Here is a 17,239-nt window from a genome sequence, read left to right as displayed (position 1 = left end):
GATGAGAGTGCAAAAAATGGATCTTTAGTGACATGTTGCAACCAAGGCTTTTGTATGCCTTGAGGAGGTTTTCCACCAACAACCTGTAGTTGTCTGCCTTGTTGTTTCCGAGAAAATGTATTGCCACTAACTGGAAGGCTTCCCATGCCGTCTTTTCCTTGCCACACAGTGCATGGTCAAATGCATCATCTCGAAGAAGTTCACGAATCTGAGGACCAACAAAGACATCTTCCTTTATCTTAGCTTCACTTAACCTTGGAAATTTTCCACGGAGGTACTTGAAAGCTGCTTGTGTTTTGTCAATGGCCTTGACAAAGTTCTTCATCAGATTCAGCTTGATGTGTAAGAGGGTAACAAAATCTTCCTTGATTCAACAAGTGGTGGATGCTGAACACTTTTCCTCCGAGGCTCCAATGACTGTCGGAGTGACCAATCTTTCTTGATGTAGTGGGAATCTCTTGCACGACTATCCCATTCGCAGAGAAAACAACAGTACTTTGTGTATCCAGTCTGCAGACCAAGCAAGAGAGCAACAACCTTCAAATCGCCACAAAGCTGCCACTGATGTTGGTCATAGTTTATGCACCTCAAAAGTTGTTTCATGTTGTCATAGGTTTCCTTCATATGGACTGCATGACCAACTGGAATTGATGGCAAAACATTGCCATTATGCAGTAAAACAGTTTTAAGACTTGTCTTTGATGAATCAATGAACAGTCTCCACTCATCTGGATCGTGAACGATGTTGAGGGCTGCCATCACACCATTGATGTTGTTGCAGGCTACAAGATCACCTTCCATGAAGAAGAATGGGACAAGATCCTTTTGACGGTCACGGAACATGGAAACCCTAACGTCACCTGCCAGGAGATTCCACTGCTGTAGTCTGGAGCCCAACAGCTCTGCCTTACTCTTGGGTAGTTCCAAATCCCTGACAAGGTCATTCAGTTCACCTTGTGTTATGAGGTGTGGTTCAGAGGAGGAGGATGGAAGAAAATGTGGGTCCTGTGACATTGATGGTTCAGGACCAGAAGTTTCATCCTCTTCCTCATCTGACTCAAGTGAGAATGATTCTGGTGCATCAGGAACCGGCAGTCTTTCTCCGTGGGGTACTGGGCGTATAGCTGATGGAATTTTTGGATAATGCACAGTCCACTTTTTCTTCTTTGACACACCTTTCCCAACTGGAGGCATCCATGCAGAAGTAACAATTGCTGGTATGATCTGTTGGCTCTCTCCAAATCATTGGCACTGCAAAAGACATAGATTTCCTTTTCCTGTTCAACCACTGACGAAGATTTGTTGCACAAGTGTTGCAGCACGTGTGTGGGGCCCACCTTTTGCCCTGATCTCCAATTTTGCAGCCAAAATAAAGGTGATGGGCTTTCTTAACCATAGTGTTTATACTGTACTTTTGTGATGCAAAAGTCACTTCACCACAAACATAGCAGAAGTTATCTGCACTGTTCACACAAGTACGAGGCATCTCTGCTCACTTTGGCTAAACAGAAATGTGTCCCTTTGCAAAATCAAACACTGACAAATAAGAGAGCATGACACTGTATGATTTCTAGAGCTGATATAGGGCAATTTGTTCAGCAGAGTGATATAAGCTTCGTTATGATTGCATTGTCAAAGTTAGAATCAGGACTCACAATTTTGTCAAGACCACTCTGTTTATTAGCACAGCGCTCTGCTAATACAATCAGATAATGTGAGCCTCCATGCAAGATTCAAACAGTCTTATTTATACAGATAAAAGGGTGCAAACTAAACAAAAGGACAGAGAGAGCAAAATTGTAAAATATGCATGGAGCACAATATGCATATCCTGCTTCCTTGTTAACTCTTATCAATCTAAGGCTAATGCTTCACCAATTGCCCTTAAGTGGCAAGTTAAGCAGTTAATGTCTGCTTTCCTGCACACCTGGCTTTCAGCATTTCTAATTTCTACTTAAAGGTACATACAGCATTCTTTAATTCCTTCTATTTCTTTAGTATAATTCATTTCACTTTCACAATCCCTCCTTTTGGTCAAGCTTACGCAAAGACCAACAATTACTGGGTTCCACATATTAATAGTTCTTTATCTCTTCGTTCATCAGCGATATTTAACATCATCATATTAGCACTCTGTTTTGGGGTAGTCACCTGAGTGGCATACCTTACACAATTCTGGATACAACAGGAGATTAACTGAAAACATACAAAAATCATTAGGATTCCACACAGGATAGTCAGGGCTCCCTGAAACAACCAGTTTCCTATGCCAGAGAAATTGAATAGGTTACTTAGCCACTTCCATAAAGAACTTGGCTCTTCATGGGGAAGAGATGCAATTTGTTCTAAGTGACTAGCGCGATCTATTACCTCATTGGTGTCGTCAGGTATGAACACACAACATTCTTTTCCAATGAGAGCACAGGTCCCTCCTTTGGCCGCCAGCACTATGTCCAGTGCCTGACGGTTTTGGAGGGCCATCTGTAGGATCGCCCCTGTTTCTTTGGCCAGGGTTTTTAAACTCTCTCCGGTTTCATTTGCCATTATTTCAACTACTGCTTGTAACCTTAGGAGCCTTTTTGCATGGTGTATTACTCCCCCAAGTGGGATAAGGGAACTGCCAATGGCCTCTTCCCAGGTCAAGGGGCTTATGTTATTTACATACCATTGGGCATCTGATAAGTCCCTTCTTCTTCGCCTGAAATTACGCAGGCGTTCTCGTGGGAAGGACCCTAGCACTCGGAATTGTGGGAAGAGTCGAGCGGGATAACAGATACCTGACCAGTTAGCTGGTAACACAGTATAAGCTTTGGTCCCACAAACCCAATGATGGCCTATTAAGGCTGGGAAGGGTTGGTTGCACCCATTTGTCACATAGGTGCCTACAAAGGAGGAGTAATATCCTCCGAAGGGCACAGGGTAATTCTCCTTACGAGGAGTGGTGTTATTTGCATGGCATTGGAAGATTGTATTGTTTCCACTAAGATTACTGTAGGGGGAACATGAAATTGATTTTTCTGTTTGATCCCAGGTTGAGAAAAAATTCATATCCCCATACCCAGCCCGCCACTCTTTAGTTTTGTTCGAATAATCCCATACACAATATGCTGAAGGCAACGACTTTTTCCCAGATCCAGCCCTGTCCCATTACACACCCAACACCAATGACCTTTTCCCTCCACCACACTTATCCATTTAGATACATTTATTCCCACTGCTTCCCAAGTGTCATTGCTGTTCCATATTTTGTTAAACGGACGAAGTCCCCCAGTGAGCTCTGGGGAATTGAGTGGGATTGCCAGGACAGGAACACCAGCTTGAGAGTGAGCTGGGATGTGGCTGCAGACCCAGCAATTAGAAATATTAAGAGTCTGAGCTATCCACACTTGCTGCTGGATAAAAGAATTGTCATTGTGGGCTCCCCAGACCTTAAGACACCAGCAGCCAAGGAACAGGCGCCACCAGAGGTGCATGTTGGAGGCAAGGCCCTTCTGGTTCTGACAACCTCAACTGAGGGAACCGTAGTTACGGTTTCACGTCCACCAGGCAGCAGGCGCTAGGCTCACTACTGCTCCTTCTCGGGCCTTGCTTTAGGTCGTCGTCTGCTTCTGGCAACCCTTACGAGAGCGTAGATTGTAAGGTATTGCAGGCTGTTCCTCTACGTCTTTTTCTGGAGTCAAAATTGACTCTGCGCAGTCCTGAGGTGATGATTGGTTCGCCGGGGAGGGTGTCTTCTTACACTGCGAAGCATGTATCCACGCTGCAATGCCAGATAGTTTAACAGCTGTCTGGGTAGTAAGCAGTACCTGATGAGGACCCTTCCACCGGGGTTCCAAGGCGTGTTTTCGATGATGGTGCCGTACGTAGACCCAGTCACCTGGCTCGAGGTTGTGGCAAGCGTAGGGTGACCAGACGTCCCGATTTTGTCGGGACTGTCCCGATATTTGCTCGTTTGTCCCGCGTCCCGACCAATGTTTGGTCGGGACACTGGACAAACAAGCAATTTTTGCCCTCCGCTCTGGCTCGCGCCCCCTCCCTCGCCCCAACTCCGCCCCCTCCTTCCCCCATTGGATAGCTCCCCAAATCCTCGGCCTGGCCCCACCCCCTCAACTGCCCCATTGGATCCCTCCCCAAATCCCCGCCCCCTACCGAAGCACGCCGCATTCCTCCTCCCTCCCAGGCAAGCGCTGGAGGGAGGAGGCCCGGGGACAGCGGGATGAGTCCGGCCTGGCCCTGGCCCAATCGCAGGCAGGAGGGTGGGGGGTACCTGCAGGGGGGCAGCCCCGGGTCCAGCCTGGGGAACCGGCTCCCTACGCGCCCATGGGTGGGGGGGCAGCAGCTGTCCGCGTGGGGACTCTGGTTCCTCGGGGCTTCACCTCCGCCACGTGCGCTCCGGCCCCGGAGGGGTGTAGTTGGCGCTGGGTGCCAGGCAGATGCCTCTGCCTGACACGCGGCGAGGGAGAGGCGGAGTAGCAGCTGGAAGGGCCGGTCGGGCTGCACTCCCGGGCCCGCGGGGAGCTGAAGCCTGCCAGGGAAGGGGCTGCCACACGCTGGCGCGCCCGCGGCCAGCCCAGGACGGTCTCCGCGCAGGGACTTGGCGGGGGTGCTCCCCCTGTCCGTGCCCATCTCCGCGGCATCGGGCTCCGGGCAGGGGTTGTTGCATCCCGGGACCCGGGGGCCGCTGTTTACCGGCACCAGCCTAGGCGCTTTCCGCTTGTTCGTGCTTTTTTTTTTTTTTTCTCCCTACCGGCTTTTTTATTTTTTGGCTCCGCCCCCCCCCCCGCGCGTCCCGATATTTTGCCTCTCTGATCTGGTCACCCTAGGCAAGCGTCAGAGGTGGGTTCTGTTGGCCAGGCGGCTCGAACCTGTGAATGGAAGTGACTTACAGCTTGCATTTATCCCTTGCAATATTGAAGGAGCGTACTGTGAGTCAAGTTCAAGTCTGGGACTGGAGTAATGGTAGCCATAGCTCGCATGGGCCGTCCCATAACAATTTCAAAGGGACTCAATTTATGCCTTTGAGATGGAGTGGATCGCATTTCCATAAGGGCTAGTGGTAAAGCTGCTGGCCAGCTTAACCCTGTGGAGTCACAAATCTTAGCAAGCTTATTCTTAAGTACACCATTTCGCCTTTCCACAGCACCTGCACTTTGTGGATGGTAGGGACAGTGCAGCAGGTGTGTGATATGTAATATACGATCCAGGTGTTGAACAATTTGTCCGGTAAAATGTGTACCCCGGTCACTGGACAGAGTGGCAGGAATTCCCTTGGCAGGCATAATATGATTTAACAAACATTTAGCAACAGACAGTGAATCAGCCTTGTGACAAGGAAAGGCTTCAATCCAACCAGAAAATAAACATACCATAACCAAAATAAATTCATATCGTTGACACTTAGGCATTTGTACAAAATCAAGTTGCCAATGCAAGAATGGTGCCTGGGGCAGGCCCCGGAACCCCTGAGCCACTTTTACAGGTTTACCAATATTGTGGCTTTGGCAAGTGGTACAGGCAGCACAGTGGCGGGCTGCAAAGGAGCTGAAATGCGGGGCCCACCATCCTGCCTTAGTTACAGCAGAGACCATCCCCTCCTTTCCGACATGCGAAACACCGTGTAGCAGGTCGGCCAGCGACGGATAGAGTGAAAAGGGGGCCACAAAGGCACCAGTAGGCGAACGCCAAAGGGAATCAGGATATAGAGAGCAACCCTGGGCAATCCAGGAGTCTTTTTCGACTTCTGGGGCAGAGTCTTGGAGCAGGGTGAGGTTAGTGAGGGACGGCGGTGGTATAGAAACAGAAAGGGAACCTAGAAATGCATCTGGGGAAGGTTCTATGGCAGCAGCATGTTTAGCAGAGGCGTCAGCAAATGCGTTACCCTTAGCAACATCAGTATCTGCCATCGAGTGGCCAGGGCACTTAACAATAGCTAGGGCAGACGGAAGTAAAACTGCATACAGGAGAGCAGCGATGTAGGGGCCATTCTTAATAGGGGTACCGGCAGAAGTAAGGAAACCCCTAGCTTGCCAGAGGGTGCCAAAGTCATGTACAACCCCAAAAGCATAGCGAGAGTCAGTGTAAATAGTGGCGGAGCGTCCCTCTGCCAAAAAGCAGGCACGGGTGAGGGCAACCAATTCGGCAACTTGTGCTGAGGTTACAGAAGGTAAAGGCGCAGCTTCTAGGGTCTCAGCGAGTGACACTACAGCGTACCCTGCAAGGAGACGACCTTGGTTGTCTCGAAAACAGGAACCATCAGTAAACAAAACAAGGTCAGAGTTAGGGAGAGGGGCATCAGAGAGGTCAGGGCGCGGTACGGTGACAGCAGAAACAGTTGCAAGGCAGTCGTGGGGATCACCGTCATCAGACAAAGGAAGGAGAGTGGCAGGGTTTAACTGAGAACAACGCTTCACAGTAATATACGAAGCTGACAGCAGTAAAAGTTCATACCTAGTAAGGCGAGCGGAGGAGAGGTGGCCTGTGTTACGTTGTAACAGCAGGGTTTCCACAGAGTGAGGGACCATGAGGGTAAGGGGAGAGCGAAGGACAAGGGATTCGGACATTTCAACTAGGCGCGCTGCGGCAGCCACAGCACGCAGACAGGGGGGTAAGCCTTGGGCCACAGGGTCCAAAGTGGCAGAGAAGTAAGCCACTGGGCGGTTCTTGCCTCCGTGCACCTGAGTGAGAACTCCAAGTGCACACCCAGATTGTTCATGGCAGAAAAGGGTAAAGGGCTTAGAGTAGTCAGGCAGCCCTAAAGCAGGGGCAGAAGCCAAACCCTGTTTGAGGGAAACAAAGGCAGAGTCTGCTTCAGGGGGCCATGGCATGGGGTCAGGCACAGAGAGTCGAGTGAGTTCCTGGAGAGGTTTTGCAAGGGAGGCATACTGGGGAATCCATTGCCTGCAAAATCCAGCCATGCCCAAAAACTTTCGGACCTGGCGTGGGGAGCGGGGTCGGGGAAAGCTAAGGATAGCCTGGACGCGGGCGGGAGAAAGTGTACGGGAACCCTGGGAGAGGAGAAAACCAAGGTATGTGACAGAGGCTTGACAGAGCTGTAGTTTTGAGCGAGAAGCCTTGTGACCTTTTTTTGCTAGGGCAGTAAGGAGCACTAAAGAATCAGTTTTTGAGGCAGATAATGAGGGGGAACAGAGGAGTAGATCATCTACATATTGGACTAGAGTGGACCCGGATGGGAAAACAAGGTCAGCTAGGTCTCGGGCTAGTGCCTGGGAAAAGTAAGATGGGCTTTCAGTATACCCCTGGGGAAGCGTAGTCCATGTATATTGCTGTCCCTTGTAAGAAAAGGCAAAGAGGTACTGGGAGTCAGGGTGAACTGGAACAGAAAAGAAAGCAGAACACAAATCAACAACAGTAAAATGAGTTGCCTCTGGTGGGATAGAAGCCAGAATTGTTGCTGGGTTAGGGACAACAGGAAAGGCAGGTATGACAATACGATTAATGGCTCGAAGGTCCTGAACAAATCGCCATGATTTGCCATCAGCTTTTCGAACTGGGAGGATAGGGGTGTTACAGGGACTGGAGCAGGGAACAATAATGCCTTGCTCCCGCAGGGCGGTCATGACCGGAGCAATCCCAGCCTCGGCTTCGGGGTTTAAAGGGTATTGAGACAGGCGAGGCAGAGGTTTGGAGGAGTCAACAGTAATGCAGACGGGGTCAGTATTTAGGTGACCCACCTCAGAGGGATGGGTTGGCCACAGAGAGGATGGGACCTGCGAAATTAGGTGTTCAAGGGACGGGACCAGTGTGCAACAAGGGACTGGGGTGGAAAGGGGGGTCTCAGACAGCAGGGAGGCCACAGAATCACTCAGAGAGGACTGGGGAATTTGCAAATAGACACCATCCGGGGAACAGTATATGGTGCAGCCAAGTTTACATAACAGATCCCGACCCAAAAGGTTTACTGGAGTGGAGTCAGAGAGAAGAAAGGCATGATCTGCAGATAGGGGACCAACCTGGACCGGTAGAGGTTTTGAAAGGGGATAAGGGGTTGGGATTCCCGAAATGCCCACAGCAGACACAGTTTTTCCGGAGCAGGGAACCGCAGGCAGGTCAGTAGTACGAACTGCAGAGAGCGAAGCTCCCGTATCAACAAGGAAAGGGAGAGACAAATCATTGATAGTTAACACACACTCACCCATGGGAGTGAGGGGTAGTAAAGGAGCTAAAATTTCCTGAGGTTCCCTGGCATCCCGTCATTGCTGTGGGACAAAGTAAGGCTGGGGACTGACTGGCTGTGCCGGCAGGGGGTCTAGCTGGTTATTTACAGAGTTATTAGGCCTGCTCGGACATTCGTTCTTCCAATGTCCGGGCTGCTTACAGTAATTACAAACATCCCCATAACCCGAAAATCCAGTTCCTCGGCCCCTCCCTCGACCACGTCCCCGTCCCTGGTATTTTCCCCGTCCCCGGTACTGTTTGCCCTGTCCTGAATAATGCTGTATTTGCAGGGCCATTAACTGTTGAGCTGATTGTTCCTCCTTTCCTTTTAAAGTACGTTGGCAGTGCTCTGCCACTGTTTGCAGTTTGTCCATGGTTTCGGTCTCCCACCCAACACTTATTCGTTTTAGCATATTACCAACAGCAGGTAGGAGGCCATTAACAAATGCATTAGCCAGGGCGCCCTGTCCATTTTTATCCGGTTGCTGTATACCAGAATGTTGCAGAAAAATGTCAGTTAACCGGGAGCGATAGTCACCCGGGTTTTCTCCCTGTCGTTGCTTACAGCCGTTTATGGCCGTCCAGTTAGTTTTAGGAGTCCATACCCGAGGGATGGCTTCAAATAGATTTTTAGCTCGCTCCTTACACCTTTTCCGGTATTCAGCATTAGGACCAGTGTCTGGTAAAGTAGAGTGGCGGTCAGCTGCGAGCCAATTTGCTGCTGTGAGCCATTTTTCATGCTCACTAGGGATAAGTAGCTTGCACAGCTGCAGGAGGTCTGCCTCAGAGGGTTCATAGGTGTCACATACTAACAAAAATTCCTCTGCGAATTTGGTAGGATTTTCCCGGGGCTTTGGAAAGCCTTTTACAACTGAAAGGAGTTCTGTACGAGTCCAGGGTTTATAGCTCCAAGTGGGACCCCCGTCTTGGCCCCCAGTATGCAGGATTCGGAGGGGAGCCTGGATATTTTTAAGGCCCAAGCGTAAGCTTTTACGGGGCAGAGCGGGATCAGAGGAATGGGCCTGGGTGGTATCGGACGATCCAGATGGGTCTGAACTGGAGATCTCTGGAAATTGTTCCTGAGCTGGGGAATCTGGTGACAGTTGTTCCTGAGCTGGGGAATCTGGTGACAGTTGTTCCTGAGCTGGGGAATCTGGTGACAGTCTATTGATCCGACGCAAGGCTGCCAAGCCAATTAATGCGTCTTCCTCATCATCATCCCCAGAATCTAACAAGGAGTTTTCTTCATCTTTTTTCACAGAGAGACAGGAGTATGAAGGGGGATCTGCTCGGAGAACGGGGAAAAGGGGAGCGCTCGGTCTGGTGGTGGGAGAGGAGGTTTTCAATAAAGCTTTTAACTTATCATTTGAATCTTTGAGAGAGGCGAGTTTCGATTCTGTCCACCTACGATTTGCCTCTTCCCACCACTGCATGAAACAATCAACCTCTCCTCTGGCCAATTTAGTTTTAGATTGGCCGAGTTTGTCTTTTAAGACGTCTACTCGGTCCTTGTCCCAAGATCCTAACAGTGGCCACTGAGTTTTGGGATCTCCCTGAGTTAGCCTAGACCATTTTTCCAGAAATTTACAGGAGTCCGGACCCTTCCTAAAATACATAAAATGAGCCGGCGTTCCTTTAGGGAACTGTCCCGACTTAGACGTCTGGTTACCCATACAGGAGGACTTTACACACACACCAATCACACAAGAAGGAAATTCGGGTTCGTCAGAGCGATGCCCGGTGCAACACACAAAAGGAGCCCACAGGCTACTGCCTCAATCGCCCTTGCTTTCACACCAAAGGTTTTACCCAAGGTGTGGTGCGGCTGCGATTGTGCAGATTTCACTCACTCAGACCGTGGGGACAGGAACCCCTTGGTCGGCCAATCCCCGGACGGAGATGGCACCCAGACTCAAACACTCCACAGGAGGACAGATAGACACAGAGACAGGACAGTCCTCAGTCCGGACAAAACACAGAAATAATTACCTGACCAGCTTCCTGATGCCAGATCCTGGGATCCCTACCAGAACAGAGTGGGAACCAACAGGTTCAATGGCGTAGACCTCACTGTGGTTGTGTGCCCTTCCGTTCAGGAGGAGGACCGCTCGGGCCAAATGCCCAGGTGCCGGCTACCACGGTCGTCCTACAAAAACGGTCAGAAATCACACAGCCCCAGTGAAGACGGTTGCCATCTCGGTGGAACCTCCAAATTGTCAAAGTTAGAATCAGAACTCACAATTTTGTCAAGACCACTCTGTTTATTAGCACAGCGCTCTGCTAATACAATCAGATAATGTGAGCCTCCATGCAAGATTCAAACAGTCTTATTTATACAGATAAAAGGGTGCAAACTAAACAAAAGGACAGAGAGAGCAAAATTGTAAAATATGCATGGAGCACAATATGCATATCCTGCTTCCTTGTTAACTCTTATCAATCTAAGGCTAATGCTTCACCAATTGCCCTTAAGTGGCAAGTTAAGCAGTTAATGTCTGCTTTCCTGCACACCTGGCTTTCAGCATTTCTAATTTCTACTTAAAGGTACATACAGCATTCTTTAATTCCTTCTATTTCTTTAGTATAATTCATTTCACTTTCACAGCATCATCCATGACTTCTAGGAATAACATGATGCAATTCATATCATGTATGACGTAATACCAGCTTCAGATTGCATCATTCATTGTTTTGCCTAAAAAGCAAGTACTGTCCAAACCCAGTCATAGATTTATTCATAGATCCAGTCAAAGATGTATTTTAGTCATTTCTGGTTTAAATTGAGATCCCTTCCCTTTATAACTCACTTATCCTCCGCTATTCCCAAGTCAAGGGTCATATATACTGACCCAATATCATATCTTGAAAACTAGAGCCAATCAACAATTTTAAGCACCATTTTCGTTCTCAGTGACCCAGAATTGGTAAAGTTTGACTACATTTATTTCAGAAGCATTTTGGCTGTAGAGCAGTGTTACCTAACTGGTAAAGGAAGGAGAGAACTGCCAGCACAAAGAAACTGCAAATAAAGGACATACCTCATCAGCAAACAAATTGTCTAAATAAAAGGCATTGTATAACAAGATACCTTTAATTAAAATAAATTTAATGTTAATAAGTACCCCTGTAACAATGTATAGTGTGTATGATTTTTTGGAAAAATTCTTTATGGTATTGATGCTTTTCAGCTATTACCTGTAAACAAACTTAAAGCTTAACACAGCAGGAAAGACATTGTAAACTTGGTCTACTGTAGAGGAAAAACTGAGGTACACCACCTCATGGATTTAATGACTGAACAGTAAAATAATTTCCCCATAACCCCTAAAAGATAGAAGCCATTAAAACCTGGCCTGCCTATAAAACAAAAACACAGGAAAATATGGAGATAATTCCTCTTGCTGATTGCAGGCAAAACAAGGGTATTTGTAAAAGAAAGGAATATTTTAAGCAATAATAAATGCCAACCCAAAAAGGGGAAAAAATGTTATTTTTGTCTTTCAGAAAAAGCTAATACCAGCTAGAGGACATCCTAATACAGAAACAAAAAAAAGTCTCAGCTTACTGTAAACACTGATTTAGCTGAGTTCTCTATCAATCTTGGCATTGAATGGCAGAAAGTTACCAATCATCTGTTAAAAGGCAATGTTGGAAACCGACCCCATTCATATTATACATGCAAATGGGAACATGTTAAGAATTGCCACTGCAGAAAGACATAACAGCTTACCATTGGTATAACATATTTTCTGAATGGTCCCCCACAACTACTGGCGTACTAATGTTACTAACCCTAATTGTTTTTGGTTTTAAATTGTATGTGTTTAATTGTAATGTTTGAAATGTGCTGTTGCATAAGACAAATGTATGCAAAACTAGAGCCACAGACCCAAATCACCTCCCAGTATTTTCTATTACGCGGACTAAATAAGAAGTGACACTGGTGATTAATAATCTTAGTGTCAAAAGGGGGATATGTAGGAGATGGATTTTATAATATATTATGAGAATTAATATATGATTTGATTTCATCCTGTCTGCCACCCTTTTTGAATAGCAGAAAGGAATGACAGACCAGAACAATCCTTATGACTGATTATGGTCACCCTTTTGTTTTAGGATAAGTTATAATGTCTACTATGGTTTCCTATATGTATTACAAAGTAGGCACTCTAGTTAAATATACATTTCTTTGTTTTAAGGTTTAGTAAGTAAGAAACAGGATTCTCTATTGTGTCTGTTAAGTAGATTAGAGGAACATTGAAGGCCTGGGTCTCAATGTAAATTGTCTTGGTTATTGACTGTAAAACTTAGCAAGGTATAAATTTGCAATGCCTTTTTGCTCAATATAAAATACTACTGTTTGTATTCTCAATCTGTGTGAATAAGGAATGTATGCATAGGAAAAGATAAGGTGTGAAGGTCATTGTTATAGCCAGAGTCAAGGAAGAAAAAGTAAAGAGACTTAAAGGACATCAAAGAATCATCAGCTACTGCTTGCTATCCAGATGGCTGTTAAACTATCTGGCATCACAGCGTGGATACATGCTTCACAGTGTAAGAAGGCACCATCCCCAGCAAACCAATCATCACCTCAGAACCACACAGAGTCAATTTTGACTCCAGAAGAAGATGTGGAGGAACAGCCTGCAATACCTTACAATCTACGCTCTCGTAAGGGTTGCCAGAAGCAGACGAGGACCTAAAGCAAGGCCCAAGAAGAAGCAGTAGTGAGCCTAGCGCCTGCTCCCTGGTGGATGTAAAACCGTGACTGCGGTTCCCTCAGTTGAGGTTGTCAGAACCAGAAGGGCCTTGCCTCCAACATGTGCCTCTGGTGGCTCCTGTTCCTCGGCTGCTGGTGTCTTAAGGCCTGGGGAGTCCATGATGACAATTCTTTTATCCAGTAACAAGTGTGGATAGCTCAGATCCTTAATATTTCTAAATGTCACATCCCAGCCCACTCTCAAGCTGGTGTTCCTGTCCTGGCAATCCCACTCAATTCCCCAGACCTCACTGGAGGACCTTGTCCATTTAACAAAACATGGAACAGCAATGACAGTTGGGAAGCAGTGGGAATAAATGTATCTAAATGGATAAGTGTGGTGGAGGGAAAAGGTCATTGGTGTTGGGTGTGTAATGGGACAGAGCTGGATCTGGGAAAAAGCTGTTGCCTTCAGCATATTGTGGCCAATGGTGTATGGGATTATTCGAATAAAACTAAAAAGTGGTGGGCTGGGTATGGGGATATGAATTTTTTCTTGACCTGAGGATCAAACAGAAAAATCAATTTCATGTTCTCCCTACAGTAACCTTAGTGAAAACAATACAATCTTTCAACACCATGCAAAAAGGCTCCTGAGGTTACAAGCAGTAGTTAAAATAATGGCAAATAAAACTGAAGAAAGTTTAAGAGCCCTGGCCAAAGAAACAGCGGCGATCCGACAGATGGCCCTCCAAAACTGTCAGGCATTGGTCATAGTGCTGGTGGCCAAAGGAGGGACCTGTGTTCTCATTGGAAAAAGAAAAAATATTGTGTGTATATACCTGACAACACCAATGAGGTAATAGATTGCACTAACCACTTAAAACAAATCGCATATCTTTCCCATGAAGAGCCGAGTTCTTTATGGAAGTGGCTAAGTAACCTGTTCAATTTCTCTGGAATAGGAAACTGATTGTTTCAGGGAGCCCTGACTATCCTGTTTGGAATCCTCATGATTTTTGTATGTTTTCAGTTAATCTCCTGTTGTATCCAGAATTGTGTACGGTATGTCACCCAGGTGACTGCCCCAAAACAGAGTGCTAATATGATGATTTTGAATATCGCTGATGAAGAAATGGATAAAGAACGGTTAATATGTGGAACCCAGTAATTGTTGGTCATAGCGTAAGCTTGACCAAAAGGAGGGATTGTGAAAGTGAAATGAATTATATTAAAGAAATAGAATGAATTAAAGAATGCTGTATGTACCTTTAAGTAGAAAAGAGAAATGCTGCAATCCAAGTGTCAGGAAAGCAGACATTAACTGTTAATCAATTGCTCCATTTAAGGGCGATTGGTGAAGCATTAGCCTTAGATTGATAAGAGTTAATAATGAAGCAGGATATGCATATTGTGTCCCAGGCAAATTTTACAGTTTTGCTCTCTCTGTCCCTTTGTCTAGTTCGCACTCTTTTATCTGTATAAATAAGACTGTTTGAATCTTGCATGGGGGCTCACATTATCTGAATGTATTAGCAGAGCACTGTGCTTATAAAACAGAGTGGTCTGACAAACTAGGAGTCCTGAGTCTAACTTTGACAAATTATAGGACAAAAAGTGGGTTTGGTGGGTTATAGATTGTTGCAATAAGCCATAAATCCAGTGTCTCCATTCAGTTCATGATTTTTAATGTCTAGCAGAGTAATGAAGTTAAGCTCCCAGATTTGTCTTTTGAGAGTGTGCACAAGGTTTCCTTTGAGAATGAGGACAGATAGGTCAGATATAGAGTAATCACTTTGTGTAAAGTGTTCACTTACAGATTCTCAGATGTTTTTGTCTTTTATCATTTTGCTCTGTGAATTAATCTGAGAACATAGTGATTGTCTGGTTTCACCCACATAATTGTTGTTGGGGCATTTAGTGCACTGGATGAGGTACACCACATCTAGTGATAGGCATGTGTAGGATCCATGGATATCAAAAGGTATGTTGGGGGGGAGGGGTGTTGATCATTGTAGCAGTGAAAATATGTCTGCAGTTTTTTGCATCTGTTGGTCTGGCAGGGTCTGGTGCTGCTTTGAGTTAGTGTGCCCTGGTCTGTGGGGAGCTTATTTTGGTTGTTGAGCTTGGAGGAGGGGCAGTTCTTTAACGGCCAGAAGAAGGGGTTCAGGCAAGATTTCTTTCAGAAATTGAATATGGGTTGTAATTGTTTGAGCCCCTGTCTGGGTTCCAGTGTGGGGTAGCAGGCGACAACTAGGGGTGTGCAATCAGAGGGTTGTTGTTTTTTCTGTATAGAAGCTGCCTCTATCAGGGTATTTGAGTGGGTCATTCCATGATGTGATCTATTTCTCTGGTGAAGTATCCTTCTTTGGTGAAGGTGGTTTTTAAGGGTGTTAAGGTGTCTATCCTGGCCTTTCTCCTTGGCATTTGACTAGAGGTAACACTCGGGTAACCTGCACTTCTCTCCTCTCTGCCACATGGTCAGTTAAACAGGCTTTCTTGGGCTTTAAAACTTTTTTTCCTCTCTTGCCCTTTACTTTTTCTTTTTTCTTTAACAGGCTTTCCCTGGCTTTTCTACAAACCTCTCTCACTTTGTGTCTTGCTTGTTTTCTTTGAAATATAGATCTATATATCTTCTATTCTTTAGTTTAAAAAAGTTATTTTTCGGGTTTTATTTTAAAATAAACAAAATGCATGAAAATTGTAGCTAAAATGATACTTAATAAATACGTCCATTTAAAGAAATGCATAAAAATATTTCTCTCTAAAAATGCCTCGTACCATATTTGTGTTTTAAAACTTTATTCCTTTTTTTTTCAGTTTTAAATTCTCTTGTTTTTTGACATTTTCCTTTTGTTATCACTCAGATTCCTGGGTTCCCTGGTGCTGGCCTGCCCTTCTTGGGCCATAATGCCCCCCAGCCCTCATTTTCTGGGGTTCCCAGTTCTCTGTGCATTACCATAACTGGCCACTGGGTCTCACTGCTGCTCCATGGGAAACTCACTCTGTGTATTACCCATTCTGGCCTTAAACTCTGTGAGTCTAACCTGCCCAGGGCAGATGACGAGTTCCTCCTGCCACAGAATTCCTGTAGAGCTTTGTGCTGCCTGCCCCCAGGGGAGCCCCTAGATCTCGGTCTATTCATAGCATTTAGGGAGCCCCATGGACACAGGGGCAGGGCTCTGGCTGGTGCTGATGATGTCTCCAATGGGCTAGGATAGTCTCCAGTGCTTCATGCAAGGCTGAGTGGGAGCCCATCTGGATGGATGGAGCCTGGTCCTCTGGGCTGGCCTCTCTAGCTCCCTCCACTTAGAGAGGGGCTGGCAGCTTCAGAGTTCAGCTTCCCCCTCTGTGTGACCTGGGCCTAAGTGAGGTCGAGGATGGTTCCCTGATGTTCAGAGTCCCTGGAAGGAAGGAGAGGGCTGTGACATCCTGTACCTTGGGGGAACACTCTGCACCCCATGTTCATTATTATAGTATGATTGTGTGGTATCCAATGCAAAGTTTGTCATGTTGAGTGTCTTCAGAAGGATCATGTTGCACTGACCATTGAGCATTGTTCTTATGGTAATGTTACAGGTTATAATTTCATGTATATAGTTATGAGGCTGAAAATGTGTCTTCATGGCTTAAAATAACCTCAGACAAAAACTCTGCAAAAGCAGAGAGGCAGCTCACACCTCATCAGGGCAAGTGTCAAGGCTGTATCCCCACTTTGAACTTTAGGGTACAAAATGTGGGGGCCTGCATGAAGACTTCTAAGCTTAACTACCAGCATAGCTCTGGTCCGCTGCCACCATCTCCAATGGATTCCCTCCCTGGGAAGCCTTGAGAAACCTTTCACCAAATCCCTGGTGAATACAGATCCAAACCCCTTGGATCTTAAAACAAGGAGAAATTAACCATTCCCCTCCTTCCTCCCACCAACTCCTGGTGAATACAGTTCCAACCCCCCTGGGATCTAAAACAAGGAGAAATTCACCATTCCCCCTCCTTCCTCCCACCAACTCCTGGTGAATCCAGATCCAAACCCCTTGGATCTAAAACAAGGAAAAATCAATCAGGTTCTTAAAAAGAAGGCTTTTAATTAAAGAAAAAGGTAAAAATCATCTCTGTAAAATCAGTATGGAAAATAACTTTACAGGGTAATCAAACTTAAAGAGCTCAGAGGACTCCCCTCTAGTCTCAGGTTCAAAGTACAGCAAACAAAGATAAACACTCTAGTAAAAGGTACATTTACAAATTGAGAAAACAAAGGAAAACTAACACGCCTTACCTGGCTATTTACTTACAAGTTTGAAATAGGAGAGACTTGTTTAGAAAGATGTGGAGAACCTGGATTGATGTATGGTCCCTCTCAGT

The sequence above is a fragment of the Chrysemys picta genome, chromosome 20 (assembly GCF_011386835.1).
Source record: "Chrysemys picta bellii isolate R12L10 chromosome 20, ASM1138683v2, whole genome shotgun sequence".
Taxonomy (NCBI): domain Eukaryota; kingdom Metazoa; phylum Chordata; order Testudines; family Emydidae; genus Chrysemys; species Chrysemys picta.
The sequence above is the reverse complement of the archived record's forward strand: the minus strand, read 5'-3'. Positions refer to the sequence as shown.